This window comes from Balaenoptera physalus (genome assembly GCF_965194825.1).
Source record: "Balaenoptera physalus genome assembly, chromosome: 19".
Lineage (NCBI taxonomy): Eukaryota > Metazoa > Chordata > Mammalia > Artiodactyla > Balaenopteridae > Balaenoptera > Balaenoptera physalus.
In genome coordinates, this window is record NC_138900.1 from 37,480,798 (window position 1) to 37,497,041 (window position 16,244).

The following is a 16,244-nucleotide window of genomic DNA, read 5'->3' on the forward strand; positions in this document are numbered from 1 at the left end:
TTATTTATTTTATTTTTGGCTGCGTTGGGTCTTGGTTACTGCGCGCGGGCTTTCTCTAGTTGCAGCGAGCGGGGGCTACTCTTCGTTGTGGTGTGCAGGCTTCTCATTGCAGTGGCTTCTCTTGTTGTGGAGCACGGGCTCTAGGCTCATGGGCTTCAGTGGTTGTGGCTCACGGGCTCTAGAGCGCAGGCTCAGTAGTTGTGGCGCACGGGCTTAGTTGCTCCGCAGCATGTGGGATCTTCCCGGACCAGGGCTCGAACCGGTGTCTCCTGCATTGGCAGGCGGATTCTTAACCACTGCGCCACCAGGGGGGCCCTAGATTTATATATATATATATATATATATATATATATATATATATATATATATATATATATATATAACTGAGTCACTTCGCTGTGCACCTGAAACTAACACAACATTGTAAATCAACTATACTTTAATTAAAAAATAAATAAATAAAGACAAAAATTTCTAAATTGGTGAGTTAGGTTACTCTTGGTAAGGTAGTGGGAACAGCCAGGGATTTTGTCAGTACAAGCTTAGTTCAGTGCAATGAGCCTTTATTGAGCGTTTCCGACATGTAAGGCACCGTGTTAGACATACACTGGGCAGCGACGATGAGAACAGTACAAGTCCTAAACTTCATTTGCATTTTCATATGCACCAGGCACTATTCTAAGAGTTTTCCCTACATTAACTTTTAAAGTTCTTACAGCAGTCCTGTGAGGTGCAGAAACTGTTATGAACCTTAATGTATAGACATGAAAACCAAGCCCTAGAGAAATTAAGTGCCTCGCCCAAGGTCATGGAGTAAGTGGCAGAGCGAGACTGAAACCCAGGCAGCCTGGCTCTGTAGCTTGTGCTCTTAACCACTACATTCCGTTTAACAAGGAGAGAAGCATGAATATAGCCAGGTGTTGCATTAGCTAAAATGAAATCCTGTAATAGAGATTAAAAAAAAAAAATCACCATCCAGAGGCCGGAGTATTAAATTCGGAGCACTGGAGCTGGGACAGTCGTGAAACAGCAGATGTGGCTTTTGGGGACCTTGGGTGGGGAGAAGTAGGGTCAGATAAGGCATTCAGAGAGAAGCATTAGGCCCCGGGGAACTGTAAAAACAAGATCAGGAGTGGGGAAGTACAGTGTGATCAGAGCACGGGATTCAGGAGATGTGTAGTAGGAAATGTAGCTAGAAGGCAAGTTGGGGCCACTTGGAGTAAGTCTGAATTACAATAATAGTAATAATAGCAAATACTTATGTGATACTTGTTAAGTACCAGACACTATTTTATTTAACTTTTATGACAACCCCATAAAGTAGGTATTTTTTCCCCCATTTTACACATGAGGAGACTGAAGCACAAAAGGTTTACCTGACTTTCTCAAGGTCATACAACTAAGTTGGGGAGCTGGGATTAGAACTCAGGAAGACTGGCTCTAGGGTCATGCCGTGTACCACCTCACTGTTCTACCTCCAAATCGTCAGGTTTGGAATGTAGTGGAAAAGTGATAAAAGCCTGCTAAACTCTTGAGAGAGTACCACTGCACAGACTTTGAGATGTGCTAGAAACAGTGAACTGATTTGCAGAAATGGGTAGTTATTGCTAATCCCTATTTTATAATAATGAAAATATCAAGTCACAACCCTGAATGGGCCCCAGTTTGAAAGTCTGGGTCAGAATCCAGAAGTCTCTGCTTTTCAGACATTTCCTTAAATCTTTAAACCGTGCCTTTTCATGAATATATGTCGGGGGGAGGAATATTGTAATCCTTTTAGTGTACTAATAGTGTCACAAAAATGGATTTATCCGAAGACTTGAATCAGTGCAAAACGGAGCCTTGTAAAACTGGGTTTGGAGGTAATGAAAAGTTCATGCTGAAATTTCCTCAGTTAGTTCTATTCCTAAAATTAGCCTGTGTAGAGTATGCTCCATTTTTATGGGATGTATACATAAAGGCAGCTTCATTTTTAGGGAATTTCTTTTTCGCTGTGTAATTCTGGTTTTGTTTGCATCTGAGTTAGAACTTCTTTACTTGCCGAACCTTGACACTAAGACATCAGTTTGACTTTGGGATTGTAATTTGACAATTCTTTGAATTAGAGCTGGCAAACTCTAACAATTAAACAATTAGAGTTGGCAAAATAAGAAAGAAACTCACGGATTTTTTTTCTTTTATGTTTTTGTATTGCTTTTGTTCAAGGGCTTTTTTTTTTTTTAAGTGAAATCTTTGGTTTTGTGAGCTTACCAGTGATGTTCATTATGAATTCACTTAAACTATTTAGTTATTTATATATATTTTTTTTTTTTTTTTTTTTTTTTTTTTTTTTTATTTTTTTTATATATATTTTTTAATTTGGCGGTGATGGCACATTAGATCGACTGTCTCCCTTTATAACTCTCGTGTAAAAATACTAAAAAGAAGAACAGTCTTGGGAATTCTCCAGAGCGAGTTTCCTTGCAGTTGGTGTGGCATTACTAAGTGTTCTGAGTGAAATCAATGGCCTCTGTGTCTCAGCAAGTCTCAGGATGATCGTTATCAGCAGAGTGAAGGTTTGGGCCAAGATAAAAGGAATGGCACTTCTAAATTAAATTTCAGCTTCAAGCCTTTTTTTAAATGAGTTTTAGCAAATTCATAATAATTTACTTTTGCTATTGGAAGAGACAGAAGAGAATAATCTTTGGGCAGGTCTACGGTTCTGTGGCTGTTAGTGCAGTGCCATCTGGTATTTGTGTGTTCTGGGTGGAATTGGCACTGGCTGGTTACATTCCTACCTTGTACCAGCCCACCTCATATTTTTTCAGTTGTGAGCAGTAGGGGGCAATGTTGAGCTACCAGTTTGAGGCCCCCAGATGCTAAGCCTTTCAGGAAAATGCAGACAAATGCACCATTAACTGTCCAGAATTATCCCTGTTGCTTCAAGTTAGCTGTAATCTCCAAGATTCCATAACACAGGAAATCAGTTGTGGGTTAACAAATTCAACAGCAATTTAACATAAAAAGTGCAGTGTTTGGTGCACATTTGGATTCTATAGAATTAGACTAAGCCAAACGGCCTTTCTGAATGTACTCACTTTGCTTCCAGGGAATATACGACTCAAAATGATGATCCTTTTAGACAAATGATTCTTCTTTATCGTTATGCTGTTTTGAATTGTAAAAATCACATGTGTGTTGTGGAAAGATTTCTCTAATTAATGTATTTTGTCTGTTCTGCAACATAGCATTGATCTCTTTTGGCGAGAAAATAAAACAAAAAACCTCGGGCAATATGTACGTTACTTTTCACCTTTTGCTTGTGATTAAAGCAACCTTTGACAGCCCTCATACCAGGGAAGAGACTTGTGTTGTAATTCCTCTCTGTCTCTGTGTTCATTTTTTTCCTTTGTGGTTGGAAAGGAGTAGTCTCAGGTAGGATATAAAAGAAGAACGGAAAATGAGCTTTGAAATCACATTTCTTCCATTAATGGTAATTGCTTCACATGTCATAACCAGTCACATATTTTAAAAAGTTTAATCAGCTGTCTCTAAAACTCCCCTAGCCTCCACTGCCAATCCCCTGTTCCAGCAAGCAACGTTTTTTTTTTTTTTTTGCAACGTTTTTTTTATCACACTGTTTATTCTTGCCGTTTCCCTCCCCGAGGATAGTTTTACTCTGGGCATGCTCTTGTGATGTAAATGTTAAACCTTATATTTGAATGACATCCTGATAAAATATCACATTTTCCCTGAATATTACCTCATGAAGTTATGAGCCATTAAGCCCAGAGCACCAGAACCCTTTCTTTCAACCTGGGAAGTTAGCCTAGTCTTGTCTCTCATTTTGCTATTCAGGAAGGTATTATGACACTAACACTATACAAATATTTGTATTTGTGTTTTATTTTTTTTTTTAAACCAGCCCACCACCCCATATCCAAGATTAGCGTATTATGGAGAGACTGTTCAGGATAAGAGAGAGTTACCATTTGAAAGAAACTGTACAGGCTTTGCTTTCTGGGTAAAAAATATGAAAAGCCGAACTCTCCTGTGAGGTGAGGAAGTCTTGCTGTAGCCAGAGATTCAACGGATAGGCCATTTGTCTCTTAGGGTCTGGTATCGCACTTTGCAAAACTGACATTTATTTTACCTATAAAAATGTTTTAACACTATTGAATTCACAGTGATACAGAAAAGAATGCTAGGTGTGATGTCCTCTAAATTGATGACATTTATTCATTTCCTTTTGACCTTAAAAAAAAAAAAAGGTCAATTTGGTATAATTCAATAAAATATTCTAGAATACTTTCCAGAGTAAACATTTTCAGAAGTACGGATGATTTTTGTACTGGAGAGAAATTTCCTCCTTCTTTTTTCATTGCTTTTTTTTTTTTTTTTTCTAGAAGACAAGGGTAGATCTTGATCGTTTTGAATGTTTTGAATTGCATTTCCTGTCTTGACAGTTCCTCGTGCTGGAATAGCAGTGCATTTACATGGCAGTTGGCCTTAATAACCTTTATTGACTTTAGTGGGTCAGAGCCAAGACTGGATTATTTTAATGTATCCGTTTTGAAACAGTGTAAAACACAACATATAATTATGTTAGGTAAGCTATCAGCTACATTTAATTCTACCCATTTATGTTAAAATTTGGCACGGGAGAGCAGAGAGATGTGGAAAACGAGTAGGTGTTTTATTTAATACTGTTACCAGTTTCTTGCTGTTAAAGTTTTAAGAGAGAAAGATAGTTAAGAATGTGAAAGTTGTCCTTTAAGAGTTAGTTGTAATCGTTTAGTTTCAAGATGAGTCATGCCTTTCAGCTTGTCATTCTGGCCTGTTTAAATCATCTGGGAAAGCTCAGGCCATGGAGCCTGTCCGTTGCTGTCTGGCTGAGCCCTTCTTAGTATAGGTTACACTAAGGTGGGGAATGATTGGGCCGAGGAGCAGTTTGTTTGTTTTTGGAGAGATTAATGAAGCTATCATCACAGTGCTTTAGATTAAATTCTTTGTAACTGAATAGAGGAACAAGACTGCTTTTTCACATACTGAAATATATGTGAGGTATACTGGTTTTTGCCATCATATTATAGTTCAGTTAGCTAAGTTCATTTTAAACTTTCTTCCAAGATTAAAGATTTTGGGGGGTGTGAGGAAGAAAGTGATGTAAATATAAATGTTAATTTTTTGTCCATATTAACGGTGGAGTCATCAACATATATATATATATGTGTGTGTGTATGTGTATATATATATATTATATTTATATATCTCTCCCCTTTAACGTTAATGTATATACTAAATTATATTTGCTAATATTAATCCTGTTTTCCATTTTTCAGAGTTAGCATTTCTGATATAGGAGCAAAGTATATTATAGTAATTTAGGATCTGGTGTGAAATGTCAAGTGGTTTTAAATGAAGACTTAAACTCCCTTTTCCCCTTTTTGACTGGTACAGTGCTGAGTGGCTCAGGAGAAGCACGGATTGGAGGCAGGTAAACAGTCACAAGCACCCAACAATTCAAATTTTGTATGCAGACTCTGAGCTCTGGGACCCTCTATGTTTGTTTAGCTTTGGAAATTTGGAGAAAAGAAAAAAGTCACTTTTCAACTATAGTGGCTTAAAACCCTTGGCTCACATTTTTTCTTACCTTAAACGTGTTCACTGAAGGTTGGTTCTTTTCCATATGCCTCCCTCTCCACCCCTACTCCAATTCCACACCTCTGTATTATTCTATTAAGAGTAAAATATCTGGGGGGAAATTGTACATATAATTTAGCAATGAATTTCGAACAGGTTTTGATGCCTTTGATTACCTTCTGGATTTCTCTCAGATTTTTCCAGTTTTTTCCTTTGTTGCTGCAGACTTAATAATGAATTAAGAAAAAAAAAAAAGTGTTGTGAATCCTGTCTTTTTGGGAAGAAATTTACAATTCCAAGAGAATTCAGGCTTAAGCCTCAGAAACAGAATGTGCATGGAAAGCACAAAGGACTGTGTTTATGATTCTCTTTGAAGTGTTTTTGCAACTGGATAAGGAAAATTTCAGAAACCGTCTGATAGTGTTCAGGGTAAATACTTAAACCCCTTTAGAGAATTTCACACACAGATACTGTGCAGCAGAAAAAAGGGATACTTATGTTTCTTAAAGCTACTACAGCCTACAGCTTTGTACTTAAAGACAGAGGTGTTGAATAGAATTCTACTGAGGATACATCCAGTGACAATATCTCCAGGAACATCAGAGCAAACCAGTGGGTAGGACTTTCTGTTTTTAACCCTTCCATGAGCTGTGTGAGAGCTGAGCTTTATTGGTACCAAGGACTAGGAAGTGCCTGTTACATTCCAGGAATGTTAAGAGGATTGTTCCAGTGCCTCTGCTCTGCTCACCATGAGAACAAGGCTAAAAATGCTGAAGATGGTGAGACAAAGCAGCAGGAGCCGGGAGATTCCAAGGGAAAGCCTTGCCATCTCTCGTAACTCTTATTAGTTTGTGGAGAGAAAAACGGAATAAACAGCCAAGGTTTCTATGTGAGCCTGGTTTCATAGGCTTTAGCTAGATTTTGTTAGCATTTGTTACTAAACACACAGACACACACACACACACACCCATTTCACATACGATCGATATATTTTTTAAGTAGACAAATTCTATTGTTAATATATAATTTTAACTACACTGGAATTCAGATGGATGTAAAGGTGCGAAGAGCCCACTAGTTTTCCCTGGGGAGCTATTGGAGCCTTGGCCGCTGGAATTTATTTTGGATTGCTTTGACTAGCAGACCATCGTAGCATTTCAGATGTGAATTCAGAAACCTACGGACCAGATTGGGATGGTAGGAATTTCCATTTTTCCTAGAAAAGATAGAGCATGAAACAAATGTATACTTTATTTCCTCTGGGATTTTTTTGGGTAGGGAGTGGGACAGTAAATTCAGCTCTAGTCTGTCATTTATCTTTTTATAAATATCTTTGACATATTCTAGAAGAAGTTCAGTCTAAAGGAATGAAATGATTTAAAAAAACAAAACAAAACAAAACAAAAAACCCGACAGGCCTACGGTTTTGCCAGGGAAGCAAGATTTCCAAAGGCTATGTACCAACTGTTGGGAATATTAATCAAGGTCTTAGGATCTTATTTCCCAAGGTGGTTATTGGATGGTCCCTAAAACTGTTCCTTTCTGAAGAAAAGTGTTTTGATGATCAAATGAGAGAGTTCGTAAAATATAAAAGTACTATACACATGCAAGTCATCACCAGGAGTGATTTTAGAAGGAAGTGTAAACAGGTGTCAATTTTGGACCCCTTACTTAGAGGTCATTTGACTGAGTCTCCTTAGTGCCAGCATCTCTCCCTGTTTCCCATTTCCCTTCGTCTAGAACTAGGGTCAGTCCTGGAGCTAAAGGGACTCACAGTGGTCTGGAGCTCAGGGCTACTCTCGTAATGTTTCTCCTTTACTGTGGGCTAAATACTTTGGAGGCAGGGCTGGGAATCTTTCCATATTTTGCAAAAATGTCTCTATGGACAAATGTGCTCCAAGTGCCGAAATCCCAGAGAGCTCTGGGAACACATTAAGTCGACTCTTTTGTGCATTAAGGGTAACATAACCATCATCCTGCTCTCTTCTTGTTGACATCTGCAAAAAATGACCTTTTTTTTAAACCAAAGGAAACTGATATGTTGCCTTTTCGGTCTTCCTGAAAGAATCTCTGTGATCATTTGTAGATGATATTTTTAACACAGTCTTTTCCCTAACACGTAAATTATGATCAACTTTTTGGTATTTGCTTACACAATCTCAGCCCATCTGGAACCATCTGTGACAATCTCATTTGTAAATTTTTCCTTGATGTCTATAAAAATCTCAGATAATCTCCAACTTGGTTTTGATTGATTGACAAAATTAGCCTTCACATAAAAATCTGGAGTCTTATGGCCATATTCAAAATTAATTTTCAGTGTTCAAGACAAATCTGCTCTGGTTATAAAGACCTGGAACAGGTGGTAGCTTGATAATATATATCCCACTAACTTAAATGTTATTAATTTAAATGAGCACTTACGAAATTGCCCAGAATTATGCAGCAGATCTTCTTTAACAGATGTTGAGGGATTAAGAAGGCTTGTATTTTATTTAACGTCATAAACTTTTCATGCAGTTACCAGTGAATTTTTTAACGGACGAAAGTAGTGGGATATGCCAGTCCTTGTAATAAATTAGTATTTTCTTGGTACTGGGGTCGCATATCTTGGGCCACCTGAACCGTAGTTGGGAAAGGTGTGCCCTCTTCAGCCATCTAGTAATAAGTATCTCAAATGTAACAAACCCAAAACCAAACTCTTGATTCCCATAACTCCCCCTAGCCTTTCTCCCAGTATTGCACAGTATTGCACAGCCAGAAACCTTGGAGTTGTCTTAATTTATCAGTGAATCCAGTTAGCTCTATTTTCAAAATAGATTCATGATCTAACTACTCTTTACCACCCTCTCTGCTACCACCTTGGTGTAAATAACCTCCCTGTTTCTACCACTTATATGTTCACCCCTGTTAGAGTGTTCCTTTCAAGTATGTCAGGTTATTTCACTGCCCTGGCCCAAACTCACCATCCCGTTCAGAAATCCAACTTCCTTGTGAGGGGCCTAGTGCCCCCTAGGATCTGTCCACCCACTCCGTCCTCTCCCCACCTAAGTCTTTTTCCCCCTCCCCTTCCTAGCCTTCTTTACTGTCTTTAGAACATGCCCGGTTTCCTCCTGCCTCAGGGCCTTTGCATTTGCTGTTGCCTCTGTCTGGCACATTCTTCCCTCTCCTGACTTACTCTGTCACTTCCTTCCCAACTCTCTGCTCCTGTCCCTCCTTGGAGAGGGTTTTCTCTGACCAAGCTCTCTCTCTCTGGTTGCAGAGCAAGAGTGACATTGTTCTGCTTTCCCTCCTACTGCTCTCCCCTGCCTGCCGTGATACCATGTATGTGTTTACGGTCTGCCTCTACTTATAGAATCCTCACGAGGGCAGGGACTTTGTTTTATTCACTATTGTTTCCCCAGCTCTTAGAACAGTGCCTGATATTTAGTAGGTAATCGACCCCTCACTTGTTAAAGAAAATCAGGAGTTTGGGATTAACAAATACACACCACTATATATAAAATAGATAAACAACAAGGATGGGCCTGCTGTAGAGCACAGGGAACTATATTCAATATATTATAAATAACCTATAATGGAAAAGAATCTGAATAACAAAATATATATACATATATATATATATATATATATATATATATAATCACTTTGCTGTATACCAGAAACTAACACAACATTGTAAATTAACTATACTTCAATTAAAAAAAAAAGAAATGGGGAGCTCCCTGGCAGTCCAGTGGTTAGGACTCCACGCTTCCACTGCAGGGGGCCTGGGTTCAGCCAAAACAAAACAAAACAAAACAAAAACACGAATTCATGTTGGGTCAGCATTCCAGCCTTGCCATTTCCTCACTTTCAGGCTCAATAGCATAGCCTTCAATACATTCTTTTTTTTTTCAATTTTATTTATTTATTTATTTATTTATTTATTTATTTATTTATGGCTGTGTTGGGTCTTCGTTTCTGTGCGAGGGCTTTCTCTAGTTGTGGCAAGCGGGGGCCACTCTTCACCGCGGTGCGCGGGCCTCTCACTATCACGGCCTCTCTTGTTGCGGAGCACAGGCTCCAGACGCGCAGGCTCAGTAATTGTGGCTCACGGGCCCAGCTGCTCCGCGGTATGTGGGATCTTCCCAGACCAGGGCTCGAACCCGTGTCCCCTGCATTGGCAGGCAGATTCTCAACCACTGCGCCACCAGGGAAGCCCCAATACATTCTTTTTAACTCTGTACATTTTCCTCAAATGTTAGGTCCTGCTTCACAGGAATATTTTGGGGTTAGTTTTATTTTTAAACCAACGTAACCCTCCTAGCAGCACCCCCAAAACGTCTTGAACGTTAAAAAGTAATAATAATATCAAGAGCACAGAGGATATACCAGAATGTTCTGTTTTATGCCTTTGGCATTTGCACTGTGAAGATGGAGCAATCACTGGCGAACAACTTATGCGAATATGAAAACTCTTTTTTTTAAAAAATGAGAGATGTAAGTAGGTTATTAAGTTTCCCCGAGTAATAGTGCTGTGAAAACTTAGAATCATGGTGTTTTTGCCTCATTTGTTGGCATTCTCCGTATTTTAGACTTCCCTATTCTTGAAAAACTTAATAGAGTACAGTTGTCATCAAATTAAATGAGTTCCCCAACAGAGCTTGGACTTTTCATGACTAATTTCCCAAGTTAGATAGGGAAAGTGGCGTGAACTGGACAGGTGTGGGGTACAGAACTAGGGAAATCTCTGAGGGGCAAACTGACTTCTGCTCGACAAGCTGAAAACTGATTAAAATATTTATCATCCTTTGGGTATGCAATAGCTTTTGATGATGGAAGGCATGTTAATATTCATCTTTGCTGCTTGTCTACCCTTCAGACAGATCCCAGGAAAGGATGTTCAGATGACCAGTTTTCTCTCCTCACCAGGAGTCCTTGAGACCCAGTACAGCTTGGAACCAAGAAATGCCTTGTGATGTGATTGAGCTTTTTCCTCTGGGGGATGGGGATGGGAGGAATACAAACCAGGAGAGACCTTTGGACTGGAAAGCTTTAAAGGATTACTGCTTTCTCACAGGCAGTCTTTTGCCAGAACAAAGGGAGAAGCTTGGTCATTTTATAAGCAGCAGAACTGCCAGAGGCCAAGTCCATGAGGCTGACTTGGCTCCTTGGGGCGATCTAAGCCTTACAGAGGATTTTGGGGTAAATGCCATTGGGGGCTGGAGATTCCCCTCTCCTTCCCCCTTCTCCTCCGTCTTTATTGAGGAAGTTGTTTGCTGCTGATGCCCAGGTCTTCTGACTGGTTCTTCTGGAGTGCTCCATCTCGTTCTCATCTTGAGACGGAATAAGTATAGATGGTGTCCACTTAGGCAGGCACGCACAGCATAAGGTGGCCTGCTGCGGTTCTCAAGACCTGTCTTTTTTTTTTAATTGAAGTATAGTTGATTTACAATGTTGTGTTAGTTTCAGGTGATTCAGTTATATATATATATATATATATATATATATATATACACATGTGTGTATATATATATATTTTTCTTTTTTAGATTCTTTTCCCTTATAGGTTATTACAAAATATCGAGTAGAGTTCCCTGTGCTATACAGTAGGTCCTTGTTGGTTACCTGTTTTATATATAGTAGTGTGGGTATGTTAATCCCAAACTCCTAGTTTATCCCTCCCCCCCTTCCCCTTTGGTAACCATAAGTTTGTTTTCTATGTCTGTGGGCCTATTTCTTTTTTTCTTTTTTAACCTTTTATATTTTATTGGAGTATAGTTGATTAACAATGTTGTGATAGTTTCAGGTGTATGTGAGTCTATTTCTGTTTTGCATGTAAGTTCATTTGTATCTTTTTTTTTAGATTCCACATATAAGCAATATATGATATTTGTCTTTCTCTGTCTGACTTACTTCACTTAGCATGATAATCTCTAGGTCAAGACCTGTCTTTTAATTTTTTCTTTTTTTTCTTTAATGGGAGAAAGAATCTGGCTTATTAGTTTAGTTAATGAAGCAGTGTTGTTTTCTGTCTTGATTGGAATAGCCTTGATTAATATTTTTGAAGGCAAGTAAGAGCCCTGAAAGAAGCTGACCTTTTTATTGAGCTGTCTGAAAAACCTGGCAATTGAATAGAATATTCTCATAAAAGCAGCAGTATGTGAAGACAGTTAGTTTCTGTCTTTAAAATCTGAAAATTCAGAATCTTCCCCCTTTTGCATTTTAGTTTCTATTATTCCATGCTGAGATATTTTTATGAAAGATACCTTAGAAAATTGGACAATAATGGTATATTTGAAAACTCTTAAAAGAGTGAAAAAGAAATGTTTTTCTTCACCCTAGTCATTTAATCATTCATCTGCTCCACTTCACATAGTGTGAAGTTATACAAAAAGCGAGGACTTGTGTCTCCCAAGTTGATAAGGCACAAGGCAGTAAGTAATTCAAAGGGAGGAAAAACAAAGGAGAAAAGTGAATTCTGACAGAGACCTTTGGGAATACAGAGGATTTTGATAGCTAGAGCCAGGTAGAGTCTGCAAAGATGGCCGAAGCAGAGACACTGTAGTGGGAAAACACAAGCTCTGCTCACAAATTTGATTAGACTGGATGGAGTGTGGTTTGGGTGAGTCCAGTAATGAGAGAGATTAGGAAGCTTAACAAGGACCTTCTTTTTCTAATGCATTTCTCTGTAAGGTAAGGCGCTCTCACCCCTTAATAACTGGCTTCCTATCAAAGTCATGGGAAGCAAAGTGCTAAACATGCACAACTAAAAATAAAATGAAACTAGTTTATTATCTTGCATTTGCAAAGATTTTACTTGGGAAACAAGTCAAGATTGTATTATTTGCACTGACTCCAAGACCTATTTGCATCCTGAATACAGCGAACAAGCAACACTACATTTTCAGGAGGAGAATTACAAATGAGTTGAGGCTTTTTCCAACCAAGGTCTTCTTTATGTTTTTTTTTTTTTCCTCAAAAATTGAATACTGGACCTACTGTATAGCACAGGGAACTATACTCAATATCTTGTAATAACCTATAATGGAAAAGAAGCTGAAAAAGAATGTATGTGTATACATATATATGTAAATAAGTTTGTATATATCTGAACCACTTTGCTATACACTTGAAACTAACACAACATTGTGAATTAACTATACTTCAATAAAAAAAAAATTGGATACCAGCCTAATAATTTTGGACTTTGGTCAGAGGCAGGTCTTCCCTTGTGGGAACCACCTGTGATTCTCTTCCGTGTTTAGGAACCTTAGGTCTATTTCCTTTCTTTTCTTTTTTTTGGATATTGGAATTGTGGTTTGGAGGAAATGACATCTCCATTGCCTTTTCTAGAGGCAGCAGTCTTGAAGACGTAAGTACTTGCATAGAAGTATTTTGAAATACAGTCAAAGTGTCATTCATGAGTTACTTGATTTGGTTCAGGATAGCAGGTGTGGTAATCTGTCATTTCCACCGCTGAAAAAGAGCGTTTTCTTTCCCATGCGTATCTCCCCATTCTTTGGCTAATAGCTCCAAGTTAGTGATTGTGCACTCCACGCTGTCCTGCATTTGCCATTGCACTTTGGCATGTCAGTCACACCACTTGAAAGACGGAGTCAGTGTTCGGAATGTAAATGGTGGCTGTTCATTCTGGTCTCTCCCACCTTTATATATAGATTTCTGCTAGACGTTCACTTTTTCCCTCTCTGTGATGTTTTTATTTTCTAGTGACTACTTTGATTACTTCCAATGCACGAGGTGTTAATTCTTGAGTGATTAATAACTCTCTGTGAGTTTGTTCTTCAGATGCGAGCTTCTGCAAGATTGCCTTTACTTTGATTCTGTTCGGGAATCTAAGGTCTTGAGATAATGTAGAGGCCACCTTATTTATTAGCGAGATGGAGAAATGGCATTATAGGGCTACTGTTTATGTACCAGAGAACCTCATGAGAGAGTCACACCCAGGTGGCGCTTTCCTAGAGAACCCAGTGGACTTCGTACTTTTCAGAATGCCTTCTACTTTGATATCTCTTTTTTCCTCACAGTGCCAGAGAAACTGGTAGCAGAGATGTAGGCAGATTTGTCATTGTCTTTCCAGGCTGGAACATTAATCCCGTGCCCTTTATTTTTTGACTGTACCGTGGTACCCATACTGCTAGGCTCTGACAAGCTGAGGTCAACTGCCGCGGAATCCTGGAGCATCAGAGTTGGAAGGGACCCAAGAGATGGTCACCGCATTCTCTTCTTTTTGGCAGAGGAAGGGCTCAGGAGGTCTGGGGGCAACAGAGCCAGCTACTGATGGACATAGAACCCACATTCCCCAATTCCCAGTTCAGCATTTTCCACCGTGCGCTAAGTCTCCTGGTGTCTATGCCTTCTCTGATGCATTCACCAACTTTCGGCTGGATGCTAGTAACAAAATATGATAAAAGGAATGTTTCTCTGGAGTCTTTTCTCTGCCTGTGTTTGGGCCTGGCATATCAAAATTAGGCTCTTTCGTGTTGAGGGAAACAATTGTTTCTGTTCATCCAGCGTCCGTTCCTCCTTCTCTAACAGCCTCTGGATGTTCTTTTGGGGACCAGCTTCTTTTAGTGGATGCAAGTGGAGTTGCATTGCCTTCGTCTGGCTACTCCACAAGCACGTGACCTGAGCTAGGTCTTTCAGATCAGCTCTCCCAGGACTATTTGCTGACACGTGCACATGGCGCAGAATTCAAGAAGTATCAAAGCATATACAGTGCAAAGTAAGTCTTTCCCTCCACTCACTCTCCCAGGCACCCATTTCTTTTTCCCCAGAGGCTAGCACTATTCACAAAAATTTTTTTGTACCTTTCCAGAGATATTCTATATACTTACAAATATTTATGTGCTTTTTTTTTCAAATGAATAAACACTGTATCTTAGAGATCTTTTCATATTTGTACATTCATTTAAATAGCTGCATAGCTTTTCATTGTATGGTGTCATAATTTATTTAACCAGTCTCCTACTGTATTCAGTCTTCTGCTTTTGTAAATAATGTTTTAATGAATATCCTAATATAGGCATACCTTGGAGGTATCGTGGGTTCGGTTCTAGACCACTGCAATAAAGTGAATTTGCAGGAAAGTTAGTCACTCAGGTTTTTTGGTTTCCCAGTGCATATGTAAGTTATGTTTACTGTAGTTTATTATGTGAATATTTTTAGAATCGTGTCTAAAAAATGTACATACCTTAATTTAAAAATACTTTAAGGCTAAAAACTGCTGACTATCGTCTGAGCCTTCAGTGACTTCAAAAGTCATAATCTTTTTGCATTAACAACATCAAAGATCGCTGATCACAGATCACCGTAACAAATATAATAGTAATGAAAAAGTTTGAAATATTCTAAGAATCACTGAAATGTGATTCAGAGACACCAAGTGAACAAATGCTTTTGGAAAAATGGCTTGCTTGATGCAGAATTGCCACAAACCTTCAATTTGTAAAAAACAATAATATCTGCAAAGTGCAATAAAGCAAAGTGCAGTAAAATGAGGTTTCCCTGTACCTAAGATTTCCACATATAACATCTATGATAATACCTAGGAGTAAAATTGTTGGATCAAAGAATATGTGTATTTTCAATTTTAAGAGAGAAGATCAAATTGCCTTACATAGGTAGAGTGTATAGCAGAATTTGTGTGTGTGTGTGTGTGTGTGTGTGTGTATGCCTGTGTATTCATATGTAGAGTTTATGTGATGCAGTGCCTATTTTCCTTACATCCTTACCAGTGGCAGTATGTTAACACTTTTTGCAATATGATTGATGAAGAATGGTTCCTGTTTTGTTTATGAAGAAACTGAGGCTCAGAGAGGTTAAGTGACTTTGTTAAGGTCACAGAAGTAGTGAACAACAGAACTGGGGTTTGCAGTTAGCCGAGGCAGTCTGGTTCCAGAGTCTGCTCTCTGAATCACTATAATAATCTTAGCTAAAGCTCCATTCTGTTACTTGCAACCAAAGAATCCTGACAGATTTCGAGGTTCCAGCAAGGAACACTCATATTTCCTTGGCTGGTAAATGTGGGAAATTGTTCTTTCACCCTGGAGTTGTCTGCCAAATCAGCTGAATCAGTCCAGGTGATCAGAGCAGTTACTCTGACATCCAGCGATAGCATTATGCAGTGGAATTGAGTTTTATACGGGAAGTAGGTGGCCCTTTACCCTGCTGAGTCTTAGGGTCCAATGCCATAGCTCTTTTCATCAATTGAAGGGAAAGGGGGGGGGGTCTCCTTGCCCCTGGAGACATGGCACATTACCTGATTTTCTGTTTAGAGTTACATTCCTGTTGGATTCTATTCAGGTCTGAGTTTCGGTGGTTATGTTCTGCTGTGATGAGCCTCCGTGGCCTCTCCTGCTCACCTTCATGCTTCCTCCGCCTGTCAGGCTTCATTAGGTCATTTAAACGATGACTCACTTTCTGTTCTGGGCCCTTTTCTGCTTGGCCATGGAACTGTGAGTTCAAGTCTTCACCCTGCACACACAGTTTCTAGGTAAGAGTTTATTGCTAGAAGACTTCGGGGAGGATTGAGATGATTGGGGAGTGGTTAGAATTATATTTCCAGGTAAAGGCAGGGATGAAAAGGGGTCACAGGAGGGGTAGAGAGCTCTCCTTTG

General features: G+C 39.1%; 1 protein-coding gene across 4 annotated transcripts in view; it reads left to right on the forward strand.

The window, feature by feature from the left end:
• Nucleotides 1–16,244, forward strand: part of FTO (FTO alpha-ketoglutarate dependent dioxygenase) — a 371,417-nt gene that overhangs the window by 165,758 nt on the left and 189,415 nt on the right. The gene's annotated exons all lie outside the window — the stretch shown is intronic.